This window comes from Megascapheus bottae, chromosome 29 (assembly GCF_031878675.1).
Source record: "Megascapheus bottae isolate mThoBot1 chromosome 29, mThoBot2.hap1, whole genome shotgun sequence".
Taxonomy (NCBI): domain Eukaryota; kingdom Metazoa; phylum Chordata; class Mammalia; order Rodentia; family Geomyidae; genus Megascapheus; species Megascapheus bottae.
The window spans coordinates 15,251,612-15,264,967 of NC_143537.1; the positions used below are offsets into that span (position 1 = coordinate 15,251,612).

At 44.0% G+C, this 13,356-nt stretch overlaps 1 long non-coding RNA gene across 1 annotated transcript; it reads right to left on the reverse strand.

The window, feature by feature from the left end:
* LOC150044861 (uncharacterized) lies at positions 1–13,187 on the reverse strand. Its single transcript, XR_016533129.1, has 3 exons — positions 13,011–13,187; positions 11,774–11,819; positions 1–49 (listed from the first exon to the last, which is right to left on the reverse strand). It is a non-coding gene; the product is annotated as an uncharacterized LOC150044861 (long non-coding RNA).
* Positions 13,188–13,356: the final 169 nt, after the last annotated feature.

Sequence of the window (13,356 nt, forward strand, 5' to 3'; positions counted from 1 at the left end):
GCAGAGCCGAATGAAGCCTGCACTGCTTCGTGCTCTGAACCCTGGGAGTCTGGAGAACAAAATGAGTTAAGCAGGACTGACGCCATCAGTGGAATGGTCTTAGCAAGCCATAAATCACAAGTATACGTTAATGATTCCTTTTTCTTTGTTTAAATTATGTACTTCATTAGGGCCATTTGAGACACTTTATTTCATGAGGCCATAGGAGATATTTTATCAAGTGAAAAAGGACTACCCTGGTATTTTTAGGATACTTTAGCTGACAATTTGCTGTCAGCTCATAAAATGTTGTTGCTGTTGTGGTCGTGGGGCTGGAATTCAGGGCCCCTGGCCTGTCTCTGAGCTTTTTTGCTCAAGGCTAGTATTCTGTCACTTTGAGCCACAGTACCGGGTTAGCTTTTCTGGTTGTTTATTGGGGATATTGGATTTTTCCTGCCTGGGTAGGCTTTGTACTGTGATCCTCAGATCTCAGCCTCTGCAAATAGCTGGGATTATTAGGCGTGTGCCACCAGCACTCAGCTCCTATCTCGTATTTTCATGCAGCAAGAAAGTCCCTACCACAAGCCTGGTAGATGTCAGTACCATGCTCTTAGATCTACCAATAACAAGCTAAAGTTATTGAAATTTCTATTTTTCAGTGTTGGTTTCAGCTTTTGTTTCTATTTTAGAGCAATAGAAAAAAGACAAAGGCCATATTGAGTGCAGTATTCTAAAGAAAAATAATTCAATCTAAAGGGGGAGAAAGTGATTCGATTTGGGAAGTAAAGTTATGATGTGAACTTCTGTGAGTACATCTTGTTCTTTAAAATGCGTTTTAATAGCTGGACATGGTGGAACATATCTGTAATCTGAGCACTTGGTAGGCCCAGATGAACGGTCCAAGAATTCCAGGCCAGGAAGTGGAGCGAAGCTGTGGCTAAAGTGGTAGAGTGCTAGCCTTGAGCAAAAGCAGCTAAGCAGCTCAGGGATAGTGCCCAAGTTGAATAATGCCAAGAAAAAAAGAAGAAGAGGAGGAGGAGGAGGAAAAGGAGGAGGAGGAGGAGGAGTAGCAGCAGTAGCAGCTGGGTACAGTGGCTCACACCTGTAATTCTAGCTACTCAGGAGGCTGAGATCTGAGGATCAAAGGTTCAAAGCCAGCCTGGGCACTAAAGAACTTGAGACTCTTAACTCCAATTAATATCTAGAAAATGGGAAGTGGGGCTGTGGCTAAGGGATAGGGTGGTAGGCTTGAGCTGAAGAGCTCAGGGACAACACCCAGCACCAGAGTTCAAGCCCCATGACAAAGAAGAAGGAAGAGGAGGAAAAGGGGGAAAAATATAGAAAAAAGAAAATTCCAGGCCAGTCTAGCTTCATAGCTATAATCTGTCAAGTAAAATAAAATGTATCTTATGTTTGTTTTTTTTTTTATTTTTTTGCCAGTCCTGGGCTTGAGCTCAGGGCCTGAGCACTGTCCTTGGACTTTCTCAAGGCTAGAGCTCTACCACTTGAGTCTCAGCACCACTTCCAGCTTTTTTCTATGTATGTGGTACACGAGGAATCGAACCCGGGTCTTTATGCATGCTAGGCAAGCACTTTAACCACTAGGCCAAACTCCTGGCCCTTGTTTTGGTTTTTAAACCACATTTAATATATGCCTTGCCGGTTTCCAGAAGGTACTGTTGATGGAAAAGAAAATTAAAAAAACAAAAACTTTAGCTGGGCCATGGCGGGCTTACACCTGTAATCCTAGCTACTCAGGAGGCTGAGATCTGAGGATCAAGGTTCAAAGCCAGCTTGGGCCCAAAAGGGCCTGAGACTATTATCTCCAATTAACCTCTAGAAAATGGGAAGTGGGGCATGGCTCAAAGGTAGGGTGGTAGCCTTGAGCTGAAGAGCTCAGGGACAGTGCCCGGGCCAAGTTCAAGCCCCATAACCCACAAAAAAATAATAATAACTTCGCACTCAAAAATAAATCTTACTAGGTGCTGGTGGTTCACACCTGTAATCCTAATTATTCAGGAGGCTGAGAACTGAGGACTGAAGTTCAAAGCCAGACTGGACAGGAAAGTCAATGAGACTCATCTCCAATTAACCATCAGAAAACTGGAAGTGGGGCTGTGGATCAAAGTGGTATAATGCTGCCTTGGGCGCAAAAGGTCAAGGCTCTGGTGCCATCCTTGAGCTCACAAGCAACAAAATAAATAATATCTTCCAGCATTTTATTAAAATGCTAATGAGGGCTGGAATGTAGTTTGGTGGCAAAAGTGCTTGTCTGGCAAGTACAGCGTCCTGGATTAGATCTCAAGTACCAAAATAGAAGAGAATAATAATAATGTAGTTAAAATGCTATTAAAAGCCGGGGCCGGGAATTTGGCCTAGTGGTTAAAGTGCTTGCCTAGCATGCATGAAGACCCGGGTTTGATTCCTCGGTACCACATATAGAAAAAAGCCGGAAGTGGTACTAAGGCTCAAGTGGTAGAGCTCTAGCCTTGAGAAAGTCCAAGGACTGTGCTCAGGCCCTGAGCTCAAGCCCAGGACTGACAAAAAAAAATGCTATTAAAAGCCATATGTTGCAGGGGGTGGTGGCTCACACCTATAATCCTAGCTAATCAGGAGGCTGAGATTTGAGGATCAAGGTTCAAAGCCTACCTGGGCACAAAATGACCTGAGACTTTTATCTCCAATTAACCTCTAGAGAACGAGAAGTGGGGCTTGGCTCAAAGGTAGGGTGGTAGCCTTGAGCTGAAGAACTCAGGGACAGAGCTCAGGCCGAGTTCAAGCACCATGACACCCCCCCCCCCCAAAAAAAAAGCCACATGTTGATAGCTCATGCTTGTAATCCTAGCTACTCAGGGGCTGAGATCTGAGGATTCCAATTGAGAGCAAGCCCAGACACAGACAGAAAAGTCCTTAGTTCTAATTTGCCAGCAAAAATCTGGAACTGAAGGTTTGGTCCAAGTGATAGAGAGCCAGCCTTGAGTGAAAATGCCAAGTGAGAAGTCGGGTCAGTTCAAGCCAAAGTACTAGCAAAGAAAACAAGTTAGTATGAAAAAATATCAACTTGGTAGACACTGTGGAAAATGAATTATGAACTTGTGGGCAGTGACAGGAGTTGGTAACTGGGTGAATGAGAAAGAAGGGATGTCATTGGCCAAAGAGAGTGATGTATTCGTTACCTGACTGGACCACACCTTAATAATAATAATAAATTATATATTTAAAAGAATAGGAACTGGGAGGTGGCCAAGTGGTAAAGTTATTGCCTAGCATGCATGAAGCCCTGGGTTTGATTCCTTGGTATTACATACACAGAAAAAAAGAGCCAGAAATGGTGCTGTGGCTCAAGTGGTAGAGCTCTAACCTTGAGAAAGCCCAAGGACAGTTCCCAGGCCTTCAGTTCAAACCCTAGGACTGACAAAAATAAAAAATAAATACCAAATCTTGCCTTAGTGGGTAATGTCTATAATCTTTATTACTTTGGAGGATGAGATCTGAAGGATTGTGTCTCTAAGACTTCTCCAGTGTGTGTGTGTGTGTGTGTGTGTGTGTGTGTGTGTGTGTGATTGCATCTGTGCTGGTAGTAGGGTTTGAACTAAGACTCCTCCAGTGTGTGTGTGTGTGTGTGGTTGCATCTGTGCTGGTAGTAGGGTTTGAACTAAGACTCCTCCAGTGTGTGTGTGTGTGTGTGTGGTTGCATCTGTGCTGGTAGTAGGGTTTGAACTAAGACTCCTCCAGTGTGTGTGTGTGTGTGTGTGTGTGTGTGTGTGTGTGTGTGTGGTTGCATCTGTGCTGGTAGTAGGGTTTGAACTCAGGGCGCTGAATTCTTGGTTGGCTTTTTTTACCATCAAAGTTGGCACTCTACCACTTGAGATACACTCCCACTTCCAGCCTTTTGTTAGTTAACTAGAGACAACCAATTTTATCTGTTTGGGCTGGTTTTGAACTGAAATTCTCAGATCTCAGCCTCACTAATTCTCAGTGGTTCTTCTCCAAATGACCAGCAAAACATTGGGCTGGAAGAGTGGCTCAAGTGGTAGAATTCCAGCTGTGAGCAAAAAAAAAAAAAAACATGAAGAAGAAAGCTCAGCAAGAAAGAGAGGTCTCTCCATGACAAGGATTCAAGCCCCATGACCACCACCAACAACAACAAAAAAAGAAAAAGAAAAGAAAGGTCCTGAGTTCAAGCGACTGTAATGTCTTGTGCTTTTTTTTCTTTTTTGCCAGTTCTGGGCCTTGAACTTAGAGCCTGGAAACTGTCCTTGGGCTTTCTCAAGGCCACTTGAGCCACAGGACCACTTCTGGCTTTTTTTTTTTTATGTGGTACTGAGGAATTGGACCCAGGTCTTCATGGATGCTAGGCAAGTACTCTATCACTAAGCCAAACTCCCGGCCAATTTTGTGCTTTTTTTTGGGGGGGGGGTCGGTTGTGGGCCTTGAACTCTTGGCCTGGACATTGTCCCTGAGCTCTTTAGTTCAGAGCTAGTGTTCTACTACTTCAGCCACAGCACCACTTCTAGTTTGCTGGTGGTGGTTAATTGGAGATGAGTCTCACAGACTTTCTTGCTTGGACTGGTTTTGAACCTCGATCCTCAGATCTCAGCCTTCTGAGTAGTTAGGATTATGGGCATGAGCTCCTGGTGTCTGGCCAGTCTTGTGTTGTTTTTTTTTTTTTTTTTGCCAGTCCTGGGCTCTAGCCCTGTTTGAGGGCCTGAGCACTGTCCTTGGACTTTTCTCTAGCGCTCTACTACTTGAGCCTCAGCACTACTTCTGGCTTTTTTCTATGTATGTGGTACCATGGAATTGAACCCTGGTCTTTGTGTATGCTAGGCAGGCACTCTACCACTAGGCCAAACTCCAGGCCCCAGTCTTGTGCTTTTTGTTTTACAAAACCTCCTTAGTGGAAGCTTTTGCTGGATAATGTTATGCTACCTTTTCTAAATATAGCTTTTGTTTTGTTAGAAGACAAATGTTATGCTTCCAAAGAGCTCGGGACATCTCTTTAACCCTTTGTTGCTACTTCTGCTCCTGCCTGTAGCTACAGGGATAGGCTTGATGCCCCATTCCCTGAGAAATATTTTGTTAGTCACTTTCCTCTGAGGGCTTGTGCTGCTGGTGTTCAGTGCAGACTGTACTCATATGTGATATATTTAGATTTTGAATGCACATTGCATTTGAATGCTACATGTCAATAGGAAATAGATGGTCCTGGGCCAGGAGTCTGGCCTAGTGGTAAAGTGCTTGCCTAGCATGTATGAAGACCCAGGTTCTATTCCTCGGTACCACATACATAGAAAAAAACCAGAAGTGGTGCTGAGGCTCAAGTGGTAGAGCTCTAGCCTTGAGAAAGCCCAAGGACAGTGCTCAGGCCCTGAGATCAAGGCCTAGGACTGGCAAAAAAAAAAAAAATAGATGGTCCTCCTTTGGTTGCAAAGCAATGTATGGACACAGTACCATAGGAACTTGAGACTTTATTACACTGGTCTTTGTCAAATTACGAATACTATTCTCTCCCTGTCCTTGGTGCCAGGGAGTGTCAGGGAATCAAACCTAAGGCCTCTCAAATGTTGGGCACATGCTTTTCTACTGAGCTGTACTTAGCCCTCTGGATGCCTCTTTTTTGTTGTTGTCAGTTGTGGGACTTGAACTCTGGGCCTGGGTGCTCTCCTTGAACTCTTCAGCCCAAGGCTAGCGCTCTACCACTTTGATCCACAGGGCCACTTCTGATTTTCTAGTGGTTAATTGGAGATGAGTCTGATGGACTTTTGTGCCAGGGTTGGCTTTAAACCTTGATCTTCAGATCTCAGCCTCCTGAGTAGCTAGGATTACAAGCATGAGCCACAGGTGCCCACTGCATGCCTCTTTTATGGGGCAACTTGATACGTGAATTATTATCAGGGTCCTAAAAAATCAGTGCCTTTGAAACTATGAACAAGAAGCAATGAAGTGTTCACTCCTGAGACAAGTAATCTGTACTTCAGCTGAAGGAAAAGCAGCATAGGATATGTTGAGTCCTGCTAATCCTGCTAATCACAACAACAACAATAACAATAATAAAGATACAGAAACATTTGTTAAGCTGAAGGAATGATAGCATGATGGCTTCCTAATGAGACACAGGACAGGCTAGAGCAAGAGCTGAACTGAGCAGGGAGTCACCTTTCTGGTGTCAGCTGACCAGATCAACAGGCAGGACTTGAGAGTGCAGTTGGAATGTCAGCTGCTAGAGGTGGAAAAAGGCCCAGGCTGGGGCTGGTTGAGAAGAGGGTGGAGCTAGTAGATAAAGAGACTGTGTGTGAGCCATGCCAGGAAAAGTATTGGTGATCAAGGGGCTTAGATGAAGGTGTTAAATCTCATCATATCAGCCCACATGGTCTGGAGAAAGCTGTGTAAAGTTCATCAGGAATTTGAGGGTTATGAAGAAGGGAAGGGCGGGGACTGCAAGTGATATTGCAAGCCAAAATCATAAGAGAATGGGCCTGAATAAGGGCATAAGAGTCGGGCTTTAGGGAAGAACTCTGGATGAGATCATGGCGCTACTATGGCAGCAGACAGTTGGAGAGGGTGTGGTGAAGACCTTAGGCTGTCAGCCAGCTTGGAGTTAGAAGTGAACTGTGATGGCAGTTTTTAATATCACAGAGTAGTATGGTTGGCCAAATGCTTCAGTAAAAACAGCAGGAAACGAAACTGTGCTCCTTTTTTGGTGCAGGGGAGGGGGGGCTTTACTTGAGTTTAAACTCAAGGTCTTGGGCTGGGAATTTGACTTAGTGGTAGAGTGCTTGCCTAGTTGCATAAAGCCCTGGGTTCCATTCTTCAGTACCAAATACACAGAAAAAGCCTGCTCAAGTGGTAAAGCGCTAGACCTGGGCACAAAGAAGTTCCGGGATAGCACCCAGGCCCTGAGTTCAAAACAAACAAAACAAAACAAAATAGGGCCTTGCACATCCTAGGCAGTTGTTCTACCACTAGTTATGCTCTCAGCCTTTTGTTTTAGTTTGTTATTTGGACATTGTTTTTCACATTTTTGTCCAGCTGCAAATCACAATCCTCCTATGTATGTCTCTCTTTAGCTTGGATGACAGCTATATATTCCACTATGCCCAGTTTCCATATTGAGCCAGAGGTCTCACTTTTGTCTGGACCGGCTTTGAATATTGATCCACCAGAGCTCCACCTTTTTTTTTTTTTTTTTTTTTTTTTAAATTTTTGCCAGTCCTGGGGCTTGAACTCAGCACTGTCTTTGGGTTTTCTCAAGGCTAGCACTCAACCACTTGAGCCACAGCATCATTTCTGACCTTCTCTGTGTATATGGTACCGAGGAATCAAACCCAGGTCCTTGTGCATGCTAGATAAACACTCTACCATTAGGCCAAACTCCTGGCCCCCATGTCTGGCTTTTCTATGTATGTGGTGCTTACAAATTGAATCCTGGTCTTCCTGCATGCTAGGCAAGCATTCTTCCACTAGGCCAAACTCCCAGCCCTCAAGAACTCCAACTTCTGAGTAGCCAAGATTACAGGCCTGAGTCACTTGTACCTGGATTAACATTTTTTTTTTTTTTTGCCAGTCCTGGGCTTGGGCTCAGGGCATGAGTATTGTCCTGGCAGGCTAAGGCAAGCACTCTACCACTAGGCCAAACTCCCAGCCCAACTTAGCATTTTAAAAAAATATATTTTCACTTTTATTATTTAGGAGTCCATGAAGTTAAGCAAGTTTCCCCTGTCAGAACATTATGATGATAACATTGGCCTATCATCAGCTCTTAGAACACTTTTCTGAGAAACTGAAGACTGGCAAATGCTGGTGTGTGTGTGTGTTGTGTGTGTGTATGTGTGTGCCAGTACTAAATCTTGAACTCAGGGGCTCTATGCTCTCATTTGGCTTTTTTTTTTTTTTTTTTTGCCAATCCTGGGGCTTTGCCAGAGCCTGGGTGCTATCCCTGAGCTTCTTTTACTCAAGGCTAGCATTCTATCATTTGAGCCACAGTACCACTTCTAGCTTTTCTGTTTTGTGTGCTACTGAGGAATCGAAGCCAGGGCTTCACGCATGCTAGGCAAGCACGCTATCACTAAGCCACATTCCCAGCCCACTCACTTGGCTTTCTTGCTCATGGTTGGCCCTTCACCACTTAGGCTATGCTTCTAGTCCAGTTTTTTTTTCCTGGTTAATGAGAAATGAAATCTCATAGACTCTTTTATTCAGCAGGCTTCAAACTTGGATCTTCAGCTCTCAGCCTTCTGAGTAGCTAGGATTACAGGTGTGAGCCCTCAGCATTATTGGACAAAAAAAGCTGGTTTAACATTTAATGAGCCTGTGACAAGGAACCTGAGTTGAAAGAGAAGTAGTGGTGGTGGTTTAAGAGGCAACTGTTAAAGTTGGAGTTTGAAAATTGTGTAAACTTTAACCACTTCCTCAACTTCATCAATTCTTGGTTGTCTCATCTATCAAATGGGAAAATGCCACTTTCTTCATCAATTTCCTGTGAAGACTCTGTGTGTGTGTGTGTGTGTGTGTGTGTGTGTGTGTGTGTGTGTGTGTGTGTGCATGCCTGTGCTGGCCCTAGGTCTTGAACTTGGGGTCAGTTGCTGTCCTTGAGATTCTTTGGTCAAGGCTAGCACTTTAACACTTTAAGCTACAATTCCACTTCCAGCTTTTTGGTGGTTAATTGGACATGAGTCTTACCCTACTTTCTTGCCTGTTACCTGCAGATCGCAACCTCCTGAGTAGCAAGGATTACAGACATTAATGAAACAATAATTTGGAGTCACTGAATATATGTCTAGCAGACTTCCTGGGAGTTAGAGAACTGGCACCTACACTATTGAGGTACTGGAGTTTTAGAGTTGAAGAAAGTTGCACTGACTTCAGGCAATGAGTCACTCACTGGGAAATTAGAGGTCAGAAAGATACCGTTCCCTAATGGTGGCTTGCTCATGACACAAAGCAATGCAGAAGCCTCTTGGGAGGGTAGGAGAGAATTCTGATGGACACCTGTCAGGGAGGATTAAGAGTTCTAAGGGACTGGGAACTTTTTGTTTCTAGGCAGCTTATGAATCCTGTGCATTTAAACGTTTCATAGTTGTACCAACAAAAAAAATCGAACAATTTCCTGCGTCTAAAATTCTCAACATACCTTCTGAATGAATATTATTCTGGAAACTTAATTGTTTCAACAACTTGGACTCTTGGATCACTACCACTTTAGATTCTTCAGAATTCTCAAGTGACTTTTTCTGACTTCATTTATTTAAATATCCCAGAATAGCCTCCTTGGGCTATAAGTTTGATGATCCAGGAAACTATTTATAGCAGGATGAGTACTCTGTGCCTGATGTTAGTTATATTTTATTTTGAGAAGGACAAATCATTAAAGAAGATTGATAGGACTGGTGGTATTTAAAATGGAGAATAGTGCCAAAGGCAACAAGGCAAGTGAAGTATGAAGCTGGGACATAAAAATATGTACTGTCTGCCAAGTTAGCTAAAGGCTAAGGAAACTTTCCAAGAGAAGAAGGCTGAGATCTGAGGATCACAGTTTGAACTGAGCCCAGGCAGAAAATTCTGTGAGACTCTTATCTCCATTTAACTACCAAAAAGCTAGTGGTGGATTCGTGGCTAGCTTTGAGTGAAAAAGCTAAGGGACAGTGCCCAGGCCCTGAGTTCAAGCCCCCGTACTGGCACAAAAAAAGATTGGCTTTCAAGCCCGGTGCCAGTGGCTCACATCTGTAATTCTAGCTACTCAAGAGGCTGAGATCTGAGGATCTCGGTTGAAAGCCAGCCTGGGCACTAAAGATGGTGTGACTCTTATTTCCAAGTAAACACCCCAAAACTGGAAGTGGAGCTATGCCTCAAAGTGGTAGAGCTCAGGGACAGGGCCCAGGACTTGAGTTCAAGACCCAGGATGGCAGAGGCATGAGGATCACGTGTGAGAACAGATTTAAAGCTTGACTGGGAAGGAAAGTCCATAAGACTAATTAACCACCCAAATCCAGAAGTGGAGCTGTGATAGACTGCTAGCCTTGAGCAAAAGAGCTCAGGGATAGTGTCCATGCCAAGACTTTAAGCCCCAGGACTAGCTCTCCCCATGCCTACCTCCCTAAAAAAGAAAAAAAATCATCTATCTTTTAGCATATATCAGAAGAAGCCATCTCCGCATTCCCCCTCAGCCCCGCCCAAGCCTGGTGCTTGAACTCAGGGCCTAGGCACTGTCTCTGAGCTTCTTTTGCTCAAGACTAGCACTCTATTACTCCAGCCACAGTACCACTTCTGGCTTTTTCTGTTTAAGTGGTACTGAGAATTAGAACCCAGGGTTTAATGCAAGCACTTACCACTAAGCCACATTCCCAGCCCAAGAAGCTATTTATTTTTATTTTTTGTATTTTTTATTAAAGAATTTATTAACATTGATTTTTACATCATATTTTAAATGACAAGTTTAACAATCAAGTGTTCAAGGGGGGAATCTCTATTTACAATCACTGGGACTTAGTATTTAGAACTTAATCAAAATTAGGCTAAGGGTCTGTATGTCATAGAAACATACTAATTTATGAAATAAAACATTATGTCTATAGAGTCATAGGTTTTTTATGTCTATATAGTTATGTTTATATTTCCATTACCATGTCCATAGCTTTGGGTATGCAGTTATTGAGTCCTCGCTCTTGTACTCTTTGGATTTAATAGCCACATATTAAGGATACCATGCGCCTTTTGTTCCTTAGGTCTTGACTTGTCTCACTCAACATGATTTGCTCTAGATTCATCCACTTCCCTGCAAATGCCATTATTTTATCTTGTCTGTTGGCTATGTAGAATTCCATTGTGTATATATACCACATTTTCTGTATCCATTCATCTGCAGTAGGGCATCTGGCTTGTTTCCATTGCCTGGCTATTGTGAATAGTGCAGAGATTAACATAGCTGAGCAGGTGTCCTTATAATATCTTGGGTAAGAAGCTATTTTTTTAAGGCTGTATTTTGTGGTATGTCTATATCATATTAAAAAATCCATTATGAACACATTAATTGTTCCTGGCTTCTGACTATTGTAAGCTGCTATGAACATGGATGTACATCTATTTATCCTAGTTTTCTCCATAGGCTCTTCATTTTACCTCAATTATCTCTTTCTACATAGCATCTGGAATCTTCTTTAAAGAGACAATAGGCGGGCCGGGAGTTTGGCCTAGTGGTAGAGTGCTTGCCTAGCATACACGAAGACCCGGGTTCAACTTCTAGGTACCACATACATAGCAAAAAGCTGGAAGTGGTGCTGAGGCTCAAGTAGTAGAGCTCTAGCCTTGAGAAATTCCAAGGACAGTGCTTTGGCCCTGAGCTCAAGCCCAGGACTGGCAAAAAAAAAAAACAACAAAAAACAAAAAACAAACCAGACAATAGGCTGGTAAACTCAATCCTGTAATTCTTTCAAGAGGATTACTACTCAGGCAGTAAAATCCAAGAGAGTCTTACCTCTAATTAATAACCAAAAAGCTGAAGTGGAGCTGTGGCTCAGGTGTTAAGAGTGCTATCCTGAACAAAAAAAACGCAGGGAGAGCACCTAAACCCTGAGTTCAAGGCCTAGGAATGGCACACACACACATATACACACACACACACACACAAACACACACACACACAAAACAGGTTTGTAATAGGCAAAAGGTATAAATTTTAAGGCAATATGCAAATTTAAAAGCAAACAACCTGGGTTTGCTTAAAAGCAAACAATCTCAAGTGTCTCCCTTAAAGGGAGTGACAGGTTAGGATAATGTACTTTATTCTTTGCTTACTCACTTTTCCAATGCACTGCTCTGTTTCTAAGATCTTCAAGCAGTCTTTCCTACAGCAATACAAAGCATATTGTAGTCTTTAAACCACACTAGTTCTCTATTGCTGATTTTTCCAACTTTAACATCTTTTACTTTCTGGTAATTACTCCTAGTAATCCATTTGTACATATAGCCACCTGTACTAGCTAACCCCTCCTCCCATAATATAGGGGTAATGTAGGTTTCGTAGAATCGAAGTTTATAAGCTGTGGAAGTCTGTGAGTGGCTTTGAACTCAGGGTCCTGCACTTGCTGGGTAGGTGTTCTACCATTTGTACACTATGCCCAGCCCTCGTTTTGCTTCATTCCTCCCCCCCCCCATATAATTTGCTTATCTATGTCTCTCAGTAATTGGGATTATAGACAAGCGCCATCATTCCCAGCTTGTTTGAGATGGAGGGTGTGGAGAACTTTTTGTTAGGGCTAGGCCTGACCCTTGATCCTCTTAATCTCAGTTTTCTTTGTAGCTAGGATTATAATTGTTATCTACCCAACCCGGCCCTCTGTTGGGAACTCTTAAAAGATATCAAAATTAATATTTAGAAGAAATAATGAAAACACATTATTGGAGATTTAGAGATTCTTAAGTGTCTACATGCACTCTTACCACTTGAGCCACAGCATAACTTCCAGCTTTTTTTCTGTATATGCAGTACCGTGGGATCGAACTCAGGGCTTAGGCCACACTCTCAGCCTGGCCTCCCCTTTCTACTTGGAATACTCTTACTAAAGCCTCAACATGTCCCCCAGCCTTTTCAGGATCAGTGAGAGGGCCCTGAAGTTTAAAATTCATTAGCTTCCCGTACGCTTGTCACTGAGCTGGGTGAACCTATGTGTGTGTGTGTGTGTCCCCCCCACCCCCCATTCAGCTCTGGGCCTAGCACTGGGCAGGTGGTTAGACTATGCTTGGGACTGATTTAACCCGAGCTTTTCACCAAGGGTGGGAAACAAGCGGAGAGGGGAAAATAAAAGTGAGGCGGTGTGATCTGGAGTTAATTCTTTCCTTTGGCCGGGTAGGGCGCTGTCTCGAACAATGACAACGACCCCCACTTGAAAGGCCACGTTCAAGGCGGACCCCTCCCTCCTCCCGCCCCCTCGCCATGAGAGTCGGGGATGAGAGAGGATCTGGCAGGATTAGAAGATTCGATAGCGTCTTTTTGGGGGGTGGGGGAGGAGAGGCGGGGGTACCGGAGGAAGCTTCACCATAAGTTTCTTGGCGATTAAAAACAGAAGTAGGCCAACAGCGCCCCTTCAGCAACCTCCAGCCGGCTCTCCTCTCTTCCGGAAAGGGAGGTGCTGGGGAGTAAGGCGCCGCCGCGACCCAGAGCGCGCAGACTCAATCAACCCGCTTCTCTTTCAGCCATCTTCAACCTTCCCAGGTTCTGGTGACCGGATGTGACGCGAGCGCTGACGTCACGAAGGCGCGCGGGCGAGGGGGCGGGGAAAGGAGAGGATTGGCGGGGGGGGGGGGGGGGAGGGAAGGGGGGGGGAAAGGCTCCGAAAGAAAAGCAGCGGAGTCGCCGGGGATCTCGCGAGAACATTCTGTTCC